This window comes from Heterocephalus glaber, unplaced genomic scaffold, assembly GCF_053883595.1.
Source record: "Heterocephalus glaber isolate CG9 unplaced genomic scaffold, H.glaber_assembly_v1.0 deba00001550, whole genome shotgun sequence".
NCBI lineage: Eukaryota > Metazoa > Chordata > Mammalia > Rodentia > Bathyergidae > Heterocephalus > Heterocephalus glaber.
This window is the reverse complement of record NW_028258343.1, coordinates 4,603,649-4,619,638: the sequence shown is the minus strand read 5'-3', so window position 1 is coordinate 4,619,638 and position 15,990 is coordinate 4,603,649. Positions and strand designations below refer to the sequence as shown.

General features: G+C 41.7%; 1 pseudogene; it reads right to left on the bottom strand.

Annotated features, from left to right (window-relative positions):
• Positions 1 to 628: 628 nt before the first annotated feature.
• On the bottom strand, positions 629 to 2,007 carry LOC101713443 (dnaJ homolog subfamily C member 3 pseudogene; annotated as a pseudogene).
• Positions 2,008 to 15,990: the final 13,983 nt, after the last annotated feature.

The following is a 15,990-nucleotide window of genomic DNA, read 5'->3' as shown; positions in this document are numbered from 1 at the left end:
CCATACATTATAAGGCTAAAACACATCCTGAGGCCAGTTAGCTTTAGAAACAGTTGAGAGCACTTGGTCCTTCTCATTTTATTTCCACTCTCACTTTTTCCTTCTTTTGTGAACATTTTCCTCAACCAAGATATTCTACTGTTTGTCCCCTGGTGCCACTTCACGCCTCATGGTTTCTGGGCCTCGTTCTTATTTCTTCCCCCACCAGGGCAACCTCCCTGCCCCCTGCCCTTTATATTCAACTTTTGAAACTGGATCTGTGCTGTCAGGGCCAGAACAAATCTGCCTTTCCCGAGAAGCCCTTCGTGCCATCCTCTTCCACAGTCCCATTAGTGCCACTGTACTCTCCTGTATGGTTTTTTATCTCACTCGCCCTTTACCATTCATTGGGCCATGTGCAGAGTAGTGGCCCTGGTCATGCTCCTTTTGGGCTGCTCTAACCAACGCATTGTGGGCTGGACACCTTCTGGACAGCTGGAAATTTTTTTTTTTTTTTTTGCAGAAAACAGTTGGTTTAATTGAAATGGAATTTATTTTTTGTTTTGTTTAGTTTTGTTTGTTTGGTTTTTGGTACCGGGGATCGAACTCGGAACCTTGTGCTTGCGAGGCAGGCACTGGAACCACTGAGCTAAATCCCTGGCCTGAAGTGGAGTTTAAATCTAAATGGTCCTCCTGAACTGAAAGGATTGAACCCTTGCCTGAGTTCCAGCTTCTGTGAAAAGGGTTGATGCCGCCTCCTCGTTGGCTTTTGGCATCCAGAGGATCTTCTCCATCATCACACTTCTTCCTCCTTTCTGGATCCTAGGGGACTTCTTCAGCAGCTGCTATGTCAATGAATTTTTTCTAGCTTTTTTCTTCTTCATTCTGAAAGTTATCTGGGGGCCACTGCAGTGCTAATTTTCGGTATGCTTTAATAATTTCTTGCTTTCGGGCATTTCTTTTTACCCCCAAGATTTTATAATAATCTCATTTCTGTTACTGTTTCAATAGTCTCTGTACTTTCTCTAGACCTTCCTGAATTTTCATTTTGTTCCTGAGCAGCTTTGTAATCGTGAATAGCTTTATCACACATTTCTTCTATTAAATAGGCCCCAGCTCAATCTTTCAGAGCATTCACATTGTCAGGTTCCATCTGTAAAACTTCAGAACACACTCTAGTAGCTTCATCAGGCTTCTCATCCTTAGAAAAGTGCTGACAAATCCTTTCTTCTGAAAGAACTTTCTATTCAGCAGTGTTGGGCCCTTTTCATGACAGGCTCATATTTGCCGAGGCATCTATGTATCTGCCATCTCTGATAAGCTCTTCAGCTGACTCAATCAGCTTATTAAGTCTCTTCACTTGTTTATAGTGTGCAAAACACGTTTTATGATCCTGATCAGGTTTAAGACGGTCACGATCTTCACTGAGGGACAGCTCATGGTTTCCTAGTTGGTAGTACAGTGTGCTGGTTTTATAAAATGCCTCAGTATTATCATTCTTCAATTTGGGGGCAGCTTTTAAGTCACTTACAGCTTTCCAAGGTTCTCCTTCTTTTATAAAACATTCAGCTTGAAGTTCCCGTAGTTCTGCATGCCAAACACAAACCTCTACAATCTTATTGAGGAAGGTTATAGCAGCAGTATAATCTGCACTTTCAAAAGTATCAAGTTCTTGTGAACCCAAATGCTGCATTTCATCAGACTTTGTAAGCTGAGACTGGGCTTTTCTTCATTTTCACTTGGATTAGATTTGAGAGTTTGTAGAGGCTTCAGTCCATAATCAGCTGGTTCCAAGGCAGGGTGGCAGAGGGGCAACAGTTCTGGCTGCAGAAGCAGCAAAAGCAATACAAGCAGCAGGAATTTATCACAGTTTGGATCCTGGAAGTCCCAGACCAAGGCACTGGCAGGTTCCCTATCCTGTGAGGTGGTGACTTCCTTGAGCACCTTTGTCTTGGCATGTCCTCGTGTAATGGAAAGTACAGAATTGCTCTCTGTGCTCCTTCTTATAAGGGTTCTAATCCCATTCATGCAGGTTTTCTCAGGTATCTCCCAAAGGCCCTACCTCCAAATACCATCTTTTTGGGAATTAGGTTTCAGCATACGACTTTTGGGGGTTTGTATTGTTTAGGGTTCTGTAGGGGAACTGTGTGTGTGTGTGTGTGTGTGTGTGTGTGTGTGTTTTATGCATATAATTATTCAAGGGGATTTGTTAGAGGCTCACAGGATCAGAGGCAGGATAGTCCACAATGGCCATGTGCATTCTGGAGAGCCACAGTATCCAGTAGCAGCTCAGTCCAACAAGCTGGAAACCTCAGAATAAGAGGGACCAAAGCTGCAGCCCCAGTCTGAGGCTGAAGGCCTGGAAGCTCCCTAGAGGGTCACTGGTGTAAGTCCATGCAGTAAGGGTAAAGAAGCTGGAGTGTGTTATCCACAGGCAATGGCAGAAGCTAAAGAGGCACCCACTGAAGCAGAGTCAAACTTGCAAGTGCAAGCCAACTTCCTCCTCCTTCCTCTTTTCATTCCATCTGGGCTGCAAGCCTTTTGGATGATGCCACCACAATCAGGGCAGGTCTTTCCCCTCAGTTTGCTGGCCTGGGTGCCAATTACCTCTGGAAACACTCTCATATATACCCCCAGAAGTGTCTTTGCTAATCTCCTAGCCATTGCTCAATCCACTGAAGTTGATTATCAGTGTTAAACATTATGCAAACATTCAGTCTCTACCATTACCTCAAAGATGGACCACTTCTTGCTCCCTAGAAGCTATGACTATGTTAGGTTACATGGTAAGAATTAGAGTTACAGATCAAGTTAAAGTCATTAATCAGCTGATCTTAAGGTAAGGAGATTATAAAGCCTTCTGGGTAAGTCAGTTTTCTGTCGCTGTGACAAAATACCTAAGAAAATCAACCTAAACAAGGAAAGAGTTGTTTGGGCTTATGGTTTCAGAGGTTTCAGTCCATGGTCACTTGGCTCTATTCTGGAGCAGAGATGAGGCAGAACATCATGGTGGAGTCATGGATAAAATATACCCTTAAAAGGCACATACCCTGTGACCAGGCTCTCCCTCCTAAAATGTCTACCACCACCCAACAGCCTATTCAGTTATGAATCATGGATTAACCTGTTGAAGAGATTAGAGCGCTCATGACCCAGTCACCTTCCAAAAGCTCCACCTCTGAACACTTACATGTCAGGAACCAATCCTTCAACACATGAGCTTTTGGGGGACATTTCAGTACAAACAGTAACACCTTCCATATATTTATAGGTCAATATCAGAACAGAATATTGAGCATAAATTGCTATAATTTGATTCTAAGAACTCAGGAAGGAGAAGGGAGAATTTTGGATTTCATGTGTATTCATAAGCTCTATGCAGCAGGGTGGTCACTCTCAGTTTCAATAGTTCTGATATTGGCCATAAGAACACTGGTATTACTGCCCCTGAACCAATATTGAAGGGGAGAAATGTAGTGAACACAGCTTTATTCCAAATCATTTATTCAATACATAATGATGTGAAGGGCTTCACTTTTTTGTTTGTCTGTTTGTTTTGAGACAGGGTCTCTGTAGTTCAGGCTGGCCTTGAACCCCCTATCTAGCCCAGACTGATCTCAAACTCACAGCAATTCTCCTGCTTCAGCCTTGCCGAGTGCTGAGGTTACAGGCATGTGCCACCACCCCCTACACTAGTTATTTATATATGCCTTTTTTTTTCCTAGTAGTAAGGATTGAACCCAGGATCTTCACACTGAGCTACATCCCCAGACTTTTAAAAAATGTTTTCATTTTGAAACAGAATCTTGCTAAATTGATTAGCTGCTCAGGCTGATCTCAAACTTGCAATCTTCCTACCTCAATCTCTCAAGGTGCTGGGATTATAGGCATGTACCCCCATGCCCAGCTTGCCTTCTTATTTTGAATGATTGTTTTCCCTAGTTTTAAATTTTTCTTGCATTTTGTGTATAGTAGGGTTTTTGTTTATTTGTTTATTTGCTTAGCCTCAAGTCAGAGAGATGAACTATACATCCTTTTTGGTCCATGACACACAACTCTCTCATGTATTGGTTAATTTTTTATATTTTCTGTCTTTTCTTCCTTCCTATCTTTCTTTCTCTTTCTTTCTTCCTTCCATCCTTCTTTCCTTCCGTCCTTTCTTTCTTCCTTTCTTTCTTTTTTTGCTTTTGTTTTTGTTTTTGAGACAGGGTCTCACTGTGTAGTCCAGGCTGGCCTTGAACTCACTATATAGCCCTGCTGGCCTAGAATTCATGGCAATCCTCCTTCCTCATCCTCCCAAGTGCTGGAACTACAGGTGTGCGCTACCATGCCTAACATCTGTGTGAGATTCTTTGAGACAGAGTCTGCCACTATTACTGTACACTACTTTTCCTCTTCAGAAATCTGGTAAAGTCAATGGATTCCTTCTCAAAATAATGATTTTATGGCACACACCTGTAATCCCAGCAGTCTGGGAGGTTGAGGAAGGAGGGTCAAAAGTTTAAGACTAGCCTGAACAATTTAGCAACTTAGTGAGGCCCTGTCTCAAAATTTAAAAAATAAAAAAGTTAAAAGGGCTTGGGATATAGCTCAATGAGAAGGCCCTGAGTTCAGTCACTAGTATTGCAAATAAAAATGAAGTAACAAAATAAATGGATAAGATCAAATACATGGCATTGCCAAAGAAACCATTTCTATTAATATACAGTAAGTATGTGTTTCTTTATTGATGAATTAAATAACAAAATGTAATGCCCATGGTAGTTTCAAAGTGGTGATATCATAATGTAAAATGAAAATGTATCTGTTCACCATAGTGTCAAAGATGCCATCACTATTACTGTTGTTATGTTGTTTCTATACAAGTTAAAGAAAATGCTAAATTTCAGCAGCACAGAGAGCTCTGCTGCTGAAAGACCTTTCTTTAACATCACCTCTTTGGACCATCCCTGAGTGGAATTCTGTGCTCCACTTGTCCACTTCAGGCTCAAACCAATATACTGGGTAAACTCATCTGAAATCCAAGAGTTTCATCTTCCTCCATCAGTTGGTCCTAGGCGGGAAGTGAGGCATCACTGGGGTAGAAGTGGGTGACTGGAGCTTGGGCCACCTGCTCATAGAGTTTCCCCGTGCCCCTTGGATGTACTGACCTTATCCTATGTGCACAACTTGCACTTTACAGTGGATTACTGCTGCACCTGTGGGAATTGTGGTTTGATGGATCTTACAGGCTCCATAGTAGGGAGCTCTGTTAGCCCTATCAGGAGTTCAGCAGAATCTATCACATCTTAGTGGACTCTAGGAGCCTGCTTCTCAAATGGAAAGGAGTTCTCTCCTTTCATGGTGTCGTGGTGTAGATCTAAAATGGCCCACAAGACCTCATGTTTAGAAGATGATTGAATCATGGGGCTTATAGCTGATGTGCTGTTAGGAGGTAAGGTGTGGCTAGAAGAGCTGGGTCACTGGGGGTGTGACCTGCACGGTGTGCAGTGTCTCCCTTCCCAGCAACTCCCTGGATGCTCTGCTTCCTAGCCACCATGACAAGAGCACCTGTCCTCTGCCATTTTTTTTAATATAGACACTGGTAGCTATAAACTTCCCTCTTAGAACTACCTTTGCTGTAGGTACCTTTGCTGTAGGTACCTTTGTTGTTTTTCCATTTTCATTTGATTCTAGTGATTTTTAAATTCCTTCCTACCCTATTTCCTTCATGACCCACTGTCCTTTCAAACTTGGATTGTTCAATCTTCATGTTTTTGTATTGTTTCTGTAGTTTCTCTTTCTGTTGATTCTAGTTTCATGCCAGTGTGATCCAATATGATTTAGAAAATTGTTTCAATTTTTTTGTATTTGCTAAGCCTTGCTTTATGGCCTAAAATATTGTCTGTTTTGGGGGAATATTCCATGATTTCCTGAGAAGAATGTATATTCTGTAGTTGTTGGATGGAACGTTCTGTAGACATCTGTGAAGCCCATATGATCTATGATGTAATTTAACTCTGGTGTTTTTTTGTGAATTTTTTTTGGCTGGATGACTTATTTATTGGTAAGAATGGATTGTTGAAGTCGCCCAGTATTATACTGGGACTTATGTGTCCCTTGATGTCAAATGTTAGCTTTATAAATTTGGGTACAAAGGCCGAGGATTTAGGTCAGTGATGCTGCTGCCTGCCTTGCAAGCACAAGGTCCTGAGTTTAAGCCCTAGTACAAATAAATAAATAAATAAATAAATAAATAAATAAATAAATTTAGGTATATTGATGTTTGGTGCATATATATTTATAATTGTTATATCTTCTTGGTGGATTGTTCCCTTTACCAGTATGTAGTAGCCTTCTTTGTCTTATCTGACTAATTTCGTCTTGAAGTCTGCTTTGTCACATATGAGTATAGTCATTCTTTCTTGTTTTCGGTTTTCATTTGCATGGAATATTGTTTTCCATCCTTTCATTTTCAATCTGTGCACATCTTTGTTAGTAAGGTACGTTTCTTGCAGGCAGCAAAGACTTGAGTGTGTGTATTTATTTCTTTTTTCAGTACCAGGGATAGAACTCAGGACCTTGCCCTTGCAAGGTAGGTGCAGCACCACTGAGCTAAATCCCCAGCTTGAGTGTTTTTTAAAAATCCAATCTGACAGTCTGTGTCTCTTACTTGGAGAATTAAGACTATTTATATTCAGAGTATTATAGAAAGATGTACTAATTCCTGTCATTTTGTTATTTTTCTAATGTTTGATTCATTTCTAATTTTTAATAGCCTATCTATCTACTCTTCCTCTTCTTGTGTTGAATTCCTTTAAGTATCTCTCCATTGCTGGCTTAATAGTCACAATTTTTTTTTTCAGTTTATGCTTATCTTGGTAGGTCTTTATTTTGCCTTCCATTTTGGTGGTGCCAGGGATCAAACTCAGACCTTGTGCTTGCAAGGCAGGAAGGAGTGGTGCCACTGTGCTAATATCCCTGGCCCTTGGCTTCCATTTTGAAGGATAGCTTTGCAGGATATAGTAGTCTAGGTTGGCAGTTATTTTTCTTTCAAGGCTTGAAATACATTGTTCCTTGCCCTCCTGGCTTTTGGGATTTCAACAGGATAGTCTGTGGTTATTCTGATAGGTTTGCCTGTGTAAGTGACTTAATATGTCTGTTTTGTAGCTTTCCATATTCTTTCCTATTTCTATACTCTTAACATTTTCACTATAATGTGATGTGAGGAGCTTCTTTTCTGGTCAGGCCTGTTTGAGATTTGAAGTCCCTCCTATACCTGGATATCTATATATTTCCCAAGGTTTAGGAAGTTTTCTGTTACTATGTCATTCAACAGACATTCTGTGCCATTATTCTGAACTTTGGCACACCCTTCTATACCAAAAATTTATGTTTGATCTTTTGATCATGCCCCAGAGTACTTGGGTGTTGTGTTTATACTCTTTGTGTGTGTGTTCATAATTTCTTGGGTTTTTTTCTGTATTTTTTGTCTGAGTTTAATAATTCTTCAACTTTATCTTCAAGTCCTGAAATTACATCTTCTGCTTGATTCTTTCTATTGGTTACATTTCCAATGAGTTTTTTATTTACTTACTACACTTTTCACTTCCAAAATTTCTATTTGGTTTTTCTTTAGAGTCTTTTAACTCTTTGTTGAGTTACTCTTTCCCAGTTCATTGTCTTCTTTAATTCATTCAGCTGTTTATTTATATTCTCTTTGAGGTCATTATTTTAAAAGTCAGTCTTGCCAGGAGTGGTGGTACATGCCTGTAATCCCAACACCTGGAGGCTGAGGCAGGAGGATTACCATGAGTTCAAGGCCAGCCTGGGCTACATAGAGAGTTCAAGGCCAGCCTGGGCTACACAGTGAGACCTTGTTTTAAAAAATAAATAAATAAAATTAAAAGTCAGGGGCCAGGGATTTAGCTCAGTGGTTTTGCTGCCTGCTGTGCAAGCACAAGGACCTGAGTTCAATCTCTGATACCAAAAAAAAAAAAAAAAAAAAAAATTAAAGGTCAGTCTATTGAATTCTTTGGCATTTTATATACTTCCATATCTTTGCATTTAGTTACTAAGGAAATACAGACTTTGGGAAGAGACATGTTGTCTTTTTTTATATATATACTTCTTTGTAACTCTCTTGGGATGGCTATCTCTTCCACTTTTGTGTAAAGGTTTTATTAGTGTCCAGCTTTTTTTTTTTTTTTTTTGAGTGCTGGATCCTCAGCACCATTAAGAGAGAGAAAAAAACAGCCAAGTGTTGTGACATACACTTGTAATCCCAGCATTTGGGAGGCTGAGGCAGGAGAGTTGCTTTGAGTTCCAGGCCAGTCTGAACTACATAGTGAGACCCGGTATGCAGAAAAAAAAAAAAGAGAGAGAGAGAAGAAAAGTAACTACTGTAATGATGATAGCACAATCACAAACAAGATATTGACCTACAGTAAAAAGCAAACTAAAAGTAACAGTGGCTAGGCATGGTGTCACACACCTGTAATTCCAGTACATGGGAGGCTAAGGCAATAGGATTGCCATGAGTTCAAGACCAGCCTGGGCTATATAGTGAAGTCAAGCCAGCCTGAACTACATTAGGAGACTTTGTCTCAAAAACAATAGAAAAGAAATAATAATAATAATAATACTATAGGCCTGGGGATTTAGCTCAGTGGTTCCGGCACCTGCCATGTAAGCACAAGGTCCCGAGTTTGATCCCCAGTATCAAAAAAAAAAATACTATAGAGTAAACTAAAAGACTAAAAATTGATAAAAGTTTAAAAATGATAATAAAGTAATAATAATGATAATAGAGAGTCTGGCAAAAGGGAAAATGGAAGAAGTAAAATTTACAAAAGAAAGAAGAGGAAAATAAGATCAGAAGTAAGAGAAAAAAGTGAGAGAGCTGAGCGTAGGGGCGCACGGCTGTAATTTCAGCATTTGGGAAGCTGAGGCAGGAGGATTGCTGTGAGTTTAAGGCCAGCCTGGACTACATGAGTTCAAGGGCAGCCTGAACTACATAGCAAGACCCTATCTTAGAAAACAAGACCCCCCCAAAAAAAAACCTAAAAAGTGAGAAAAAAATCCAATGAAAAATAAAAAGAAAAAAGTAAATAAAATTCAATAAGGAAAAAAACAAACAAAAAAAGAGAGAAAAAATAAAAGATAAAGAAAAAGAGAAATGATTCTAAAAACATTCCTCCATGGGCCAGGGATTTAGCTCAGTGGTTCTGCTGCCTGCCTTGTAAGCACAAGGTCCTGAGTTAGCTCCCCAGTACCAAAAAAAAAAAAAAAAGAAAAGAAAAGAAAAGAAAATTCCTACATAGTGAGATGTTTGGGTGGGTAATTTCATCCCCAGGTCTGTAATGTGGGAGAGATAGTGAGTTGCAACTGGGGCCTTCTGTGTTTCCACACCCACTCAGCCAGCTGTTGCTACTTTTCCTGCCGGGCAGGGCCAGTCAATGGTGTATTGCCTGAATTAGGGCTTCACTTCAGAGGCTTTTAGTGTTGGTCTTCTTTTATTTTGTTTTGTTTTTTGTATCTTTGTACACCCCAAGCCAGTGCTATCCCCAACAGGCTTTGTGGCCTGCAGGCTCATGATGTGACCCATTTGCTGTCAAGGCTCCTCTGTCCATATACCCAGGGACATGGCAAACATCCACGCAGAGGTGTATCCCTGATCACAATGGTGGATGGGGAAAACAAACAGGCCAGAGTTCTGTGCTGGAGGGGGTAGTGAGGTGAACCAAGCAATTCACTGGATTCCATACCAGCACTTTCAGACCCAGCCCCTAAGACAACCACATTCATGATGGGGCTGGCTCCTCACCAGCAGGCAGTGCTGCCAACCACTGTGTCCTCCACAGCCTGAGTTCACTGGTGCTTAAATTTCTTGGGGCGTCTGTAACCAGCCCTCCCTCTCTCCATTATTTTCTCTTGTGCCTGTCTACCACCTGTTTACTGCAGTAGTGTGTCCCTAGGGACTTTAAGTGTAATTGTTCTGGGACTTCTGATTCCTGGAATAGTTCAAATAATAATCAATCTCAAGTATTGAGGGAAAAAATCCTCCTTTCAACATGGCTTCTGGCTATGCCACTATGAGATATGGCAAGCACTGGAGATTTCTTCTCCGAAGCTAGCCTGCATATGGGAGGAGTTAATTTTATAGTAAAATCCCACACATTAAATTTGCAGCATACAATTACTGTGGGTTTTTCCTGGAGCTAGCACTATAACCCTGTTGTTATCACTGGGGCTTCCTGCCCTCTCTGGCCTTACCTTGTGCTTGTGGAGTTTGCTTTCCTTCCATCTGGGAGCTGGGCTTAGCATTCTGGGTCTCTGGTTCTTTTTTTTTTTTTTTTGTAAGTGTGTGTTTTTCTTTTTCTTTTTTCTTTTCTATATTGTTTTTCTTTCTATGTGATTTTTAGCTTTCTTTTTAGCTCTTTCTTGATTCCCAGAGTTCTTCTCTTTGTCCTAAGTAGTTTTCCAGGCATCTCAATTGCAGGCCCAGAGAGGCTGTGATCCCCTGCTGTTTTCTGCTTCACCATCTTGATCTGCTCACTATCTTTTGCAGCCCACTTTGGGGGTGAGATGCTGAGAGAGAAGAAAAGTTGCAGTCTGTGTGGAATCATTTGTATTGAAGATGCACACAAAAGATTTCCAATGGTAAGGCTGGGCGTGGCACACATCTGTAATCCCAGCACTCAGGAGCCTGAGGCAGGAGGATCACTCCAAGTTCGAGGCCAGCCTGGGCTGCATAGTGAGTTCAAGGCCAGCTTGAACTACATAGTGAGACCTGTCTCAAAAAAAAACCAAAAGATTTCCAATGGTAAAAGAAGGTGTACACAAAAATTTTCCCATGCATATATTTTATTTATTTATTTATTTATTTTTGGTACCAGGGATCAAACTCAGGTCCTTGCACTTGTGCAGCAGGTGGCAAAACCACTGAGCTAAATCCCCGGCCCAAAAAGTTTGGGCTTTTTTTTTTTTTTTTGGTACCGGGGATCCAACTTGGGACCTTGCGCTTGCAAGGCAGACGCTGGAACCACTGAGCTACATTCCCGGCCCTCCCATGCATATATTAATATAGCTCATGGGACCCAAGGGCAACAATGCACAGGAACATCCAGAAGTATCTGAAATTGAGTACTTGAAAATCACTTTAAGTGTTCTCTCCATATCTGCTTTTCTTTGTGCCTCTGCTTTATTTTTTAATCTCAGGCAATATAGATTTCTTTGAAAGTAACCATTCCATCTCTTTGGTGTTTACATGTTTCTTTTTGAAAATAGCAAGTAGATTGAATCAGAAGTGCCCCCATCCAGCAGGTGCTAAGGACTGACTCTAGGGTCTGGCATATGCTAAGCATATGCACTACTACTGAGCTATGCTCCAGCCCCCTAAAGCTCTTTATTCTGAGCCCAGTTACCCTATTAATGAGACCTTATTGGTTCAACTCAAGTTAGGGAAGAAGGGTATGTGAAATAGAATCATGTGGTTACAGTGTAGTTGCTGAGAATCCAAATGAACCCAAAACCTTTGTACTGAGCTATATCCCTAGCCCTTTTTTAAACTTGTTTTAAATTTTGAAACAAGGTCTTGCTAAGTTACCCAGGCTGGGCTAGAACTTCCAGTCCTCCTATTTTGCTGGAATTACTTGCACGGACTACCACAACTGTCTGGGAACCCAGCTCTGTGGGCTTGTTGGCTCATGAACTGATTCCTTTTTGGAGAGGACTGTCTTTTGCTGTGTCTACTACATAAATGAAATCTATCAAAACATTATAATTTCTATCTTTGGTATATTGGTGGGAAAATCTTTCTCTACACTATGATTATATAAACATTCACTTGACATTTTCTTCCAATATTTTTATTAGTTTTATTCAAATATATAATCTACCTGGAATCCTTCTAGGTACAAGTTATATAAGAACTTTAAAAAATGATTAGTCACTTATCTCATGGCCAATTATTTAATAATCTATCTTTCCCAATAATTTAAGATACCAATTTTTTCATATGTATGTGTACATGTAGGGATATAGTACTGTTTCTGAATTTTTCCAACGATTAGTTCATCTGTTGCTATTCTAAATGTGTATGTAATGGTTCAGAATTTCTAGGTAGCCTATGAAAACAGGTACTCTCATTGGTTTTAAGTTCCCTTAGAGAAATAATAAATTATATACACACACATATACACAGTATGATAAAAAATAGTTAATGTTTAAATTTAACAAAGATTATTACAGTAAAAGGCACATTGTCATTAATCCCCTTCAAAATCACCCCCTTGCATCGCATACATTTATTCCATCATTTTTTTTTTTTTGAGACAGGGTCTCGCTTTGTAGTTCAGGCTGGCTCTGAACTCACTGTGCAGCCCAGGCTGACCTTGAACTTGGGACAAAACTCATACCTCATCCTCATGAGTCCTGGGATTACAGGCATGTGCTACCATGCCCAGCTATCCCATCATTCTTGCTATTTTGTGAAGGAGTTCTGGAAGGCCTTTCATGAATGTCTTTAGTTGTGCTATTCTGGCTGACTCAATGTCCTAAATCTATTGGAAGTATTTACCTTTTATGGTTATTTTGACTTAGGGAGGAGCCAGAAGTTGTGTGGTGCCAGATCCAGTGAATAAGGTAAATGAGGACACATCATCATCATCATGTTTTTATGAGCCTGACTTTCCACTGGATATAACTCAACAGCAGCATGCACTGTATTTTTCCTTATATCTCATAAAGACACAAAAGAGGTCCTTCAGGGCCAGGGATTTAGCTCAGTGGTTCCAGTGCCTGCCTCACAAGCACAAGGTTCCAAGTTCCATCCCTGGTACCAAAAAAAGAAACAGACAAACGAAAGAGGACTTTCAGAACTGGTTCAGAAAGTGGCAAGAGCCAGGTGTGGTGGTGCACATCTGTAATCCCAGTACTTGGGAGGCTGAGGCAGGGAGGATTGCTGAGAGTTCAAGGCCAGCCTGGGCTATATAGTGAGTTCAAGGTTGGCCTGAACTACATAGTGAGACCTTGTCTCAAAAAACCTCCCCAAAAACCAAAAAAACCCAAAAATCAGAATCAGGATCATGTCCAAGTATAGGAACAATACTTAATCATAGTCACTCAAGTTTTCTGCTGTTACTAACATAGCTCTGATACTTTTTATCTCTGTTTTCTCTTCACTACAACTCCTTTCCATACAGTCTGTTCTGTTCCTTTTCTCTGCCTCAGAACTTCCCCTATATCTACCACTTCTGACCCTTCCTGCCTTCAGCTTGCTAGTAAGTCTGGTCTGCGCCAGGCTCCCCCCATCCCTTTCCTCCTTCTAGGATCTCTTCTCAACTTCAGCCCCCCAAATTAGCTGCTCTGTATATGGGCCACCATTTAAAATTCTTGACAGTATGGTTTTGATTCAGCTACCATAGGCTGAATAGTGCCCCTCCCCAAACTTTGTGTCTACCTAGAACCTCAGGGTGTGACCTTGTCTAAAATAAACAGGTTTATAAGTGTAATTCAGGCAAGCAGCTCAAGGACCCTCACTCCAGCACGAAGATGAAGGCAGAGACCAGAGGACAGCCGAAAGCCAAAGATTGCTGGCAGCCGCTAAAACCTCGGTGACAGAAATGGAGGAATTAACCCTCAGAATTTCTAATGGCTTAGGGTCAAACTTCCAGCCTCCAGATCCATGAAGGAGTGAACATCTGTTGTTTAAATCATCCTGCTGATAGTAATTTGTTATGGCACCTGGAGTGACGTGTACTAGGATTCCCTAGAGAAATAGAACTGATAGGATCTACCTGTATATGACACCTGTTATAAGGACGTGGCTGTGCAGTTGTGGAGGAAGTGCTAATACAGCAGAAGTCCAAATCCATAGCAGGGGCTGGCAAGCTGGAGACCCAGGAGAACTCAAAACACAAAAGTAGCCACCACAGAAATTAATGTGCTCGTTGCTGAGGGCCTTTCACTTTCACAGGACCACCCACCCCTGGATGAGATGCTCAGAGCTGGGTCATCAGCAGGAATGTGGGGAGGGACACTGGCCATGGACACATGTAACCGACATGTCACAGTGACTGCATGCTTGCCTTCAGTCATCCATGCACTTCTTCCATCACGGGCGACAGTGTTCCCCCTGCCCCGCCCCAGGTGACTGTACTTGCTCCGGGCGGCCTTCTGAGCACGATGGCTCAGGTGTTCTGAGGTCCTCCTGTCATCCTCAGGATACCCCTTCGGGTAATTCGAAACTTTCTTCTATCTCATGGAGCACCTGCTCGGTGTTGTTTCTCACCATTCTGTATCCTATTGACCAAACTGCAGTTCTCTACTTTAAAACATGTAAAAGGACAAACAGCTGTGTGTGGTGGCACACACTTCTAATATCAGCACTCTGGGAAGCCAAGGCAGGAGGACTGCGAGGTTAAGTCCTGCCAGGACAACTTAGCAAGAACCTGTCTCAAAAAAAAATTAAAAATAAAAAGGACTGGGGATATCGCTCAGAGGTAGAGCAGCTGTGGGTTTGATTTCCAGCACTGCAGAAAAAAAAAAAAAAGGAAAAAGAAAGAGGGGGGAGGAGAGAGGGAGGGGAGCGGGAGGGGAGGGAGGGTGTGCACCGGTATTCTCCAAAGCCCCAGTTCACATTCTGGCTTCATCACTTCTGACTGAGTGATTCCATCTCAATTTCCTAATTAACCACACCCACCCTGTCTCCTGGAGCATGTGTAGGAGGCGAACGACCTCCCCCCAAGAGAAAGCAGAGGCTCTGGAGAGGTGAACTTAAATCAGTCCTGACTTCAAGCAGGTTAACAGCAATGCTGCATTATGTGTAGCATTGTAGCACTAAAATAGAACACACTGTGCTAAAATAAAACATTGGGATAAACCTACAGAGCAGAAGCCAGAGAACTTTTTCTTAAAGAGGGAGACGGTAAGTGTTTCAGGTTTTGTGGGCCAGATTGTGCCTGCTCTGACTTCAGGGCTTTGGCACTGCAGGGCAAAAGCAGCAGTGTGGCTGTGTTCCAATACAATTTTATTTCTGGTCCCTGAAATTTGAATTTCAAATAACTTTCACCTGTTATTAAATTTTTTTCTTTTTGGTAGGCAGGGACCAAACCTAGGGCCTGCACAGGCTAAGAATGTGGTTTTTTTTACCACCGGCCTACACATCCAGCCCCTTGTTAGTCTTTTGACTTTTTCCACTCAAATCTTCAAAATGTAAACACCAAAGCTGGGCGTAGTGGCGTATGCCTGTGATCCCAGCTCTCCGGAGGTTGGACAGGAGGATTGATCGCCACAAGTTCAAGGCCAGCCCGAGTGAGTTCAGGACCAGGCTAAATTACACAGCACGACCCTGTCTCAAAATAACAACAAATATAAGCACCAACCTTTGCTCAGTAGGTTGTATGAAACCAGGCAGCAGGGGTGCTTTGGGCCAGGGACTGTCATTTGCCAACGCTAGCTATGGAAGATATTTGCTGCTGTCCTCCACCCCAGGTCATCTGTTGCTTTGCTAAGGGGACCTCATCTTGCTTCTGGGGTTTGCCCCTCTCCCCATCCCTGATGTCAGGCTGTGTGCTTCCCTCGGAGCTGTGAGGGGCCGGCTCTGGTGGAGTAAGTATCACAGTGGAGTGTAGGAGCTACACTTTCTCTTCCCGCAAGAACTCATAACAGTAAGAAAGATCAGAGTGTGGAGATGCCAGAGGCTACCATGTGAATCTTAAGAACGAAGCTGACCCACTGAAGGAACAGCTAAGAAACTAAGGCAAACTGAATTTTGATTGCTCCTGCAGTGAGCTGTTCATGATTCTAAGCAACCCCAAGGCTTTCTACCACATAAATAAATAAATGTCTTATCCAGGCACAGTGATTTGCACCTCTAATCCCAGCTTCAGAGCAGGCTAAGGTGGGAGGGTCACTTGAGCCTAGGAGTTCAAGGCAACATAGTGTGATCCTGTCTCTTAAAAAGAAAAAAGTGACTATTTTTCTTTCCCATTAAAGGGAGTTTGAAGGCAGATGTGGGGGCCCTCACCT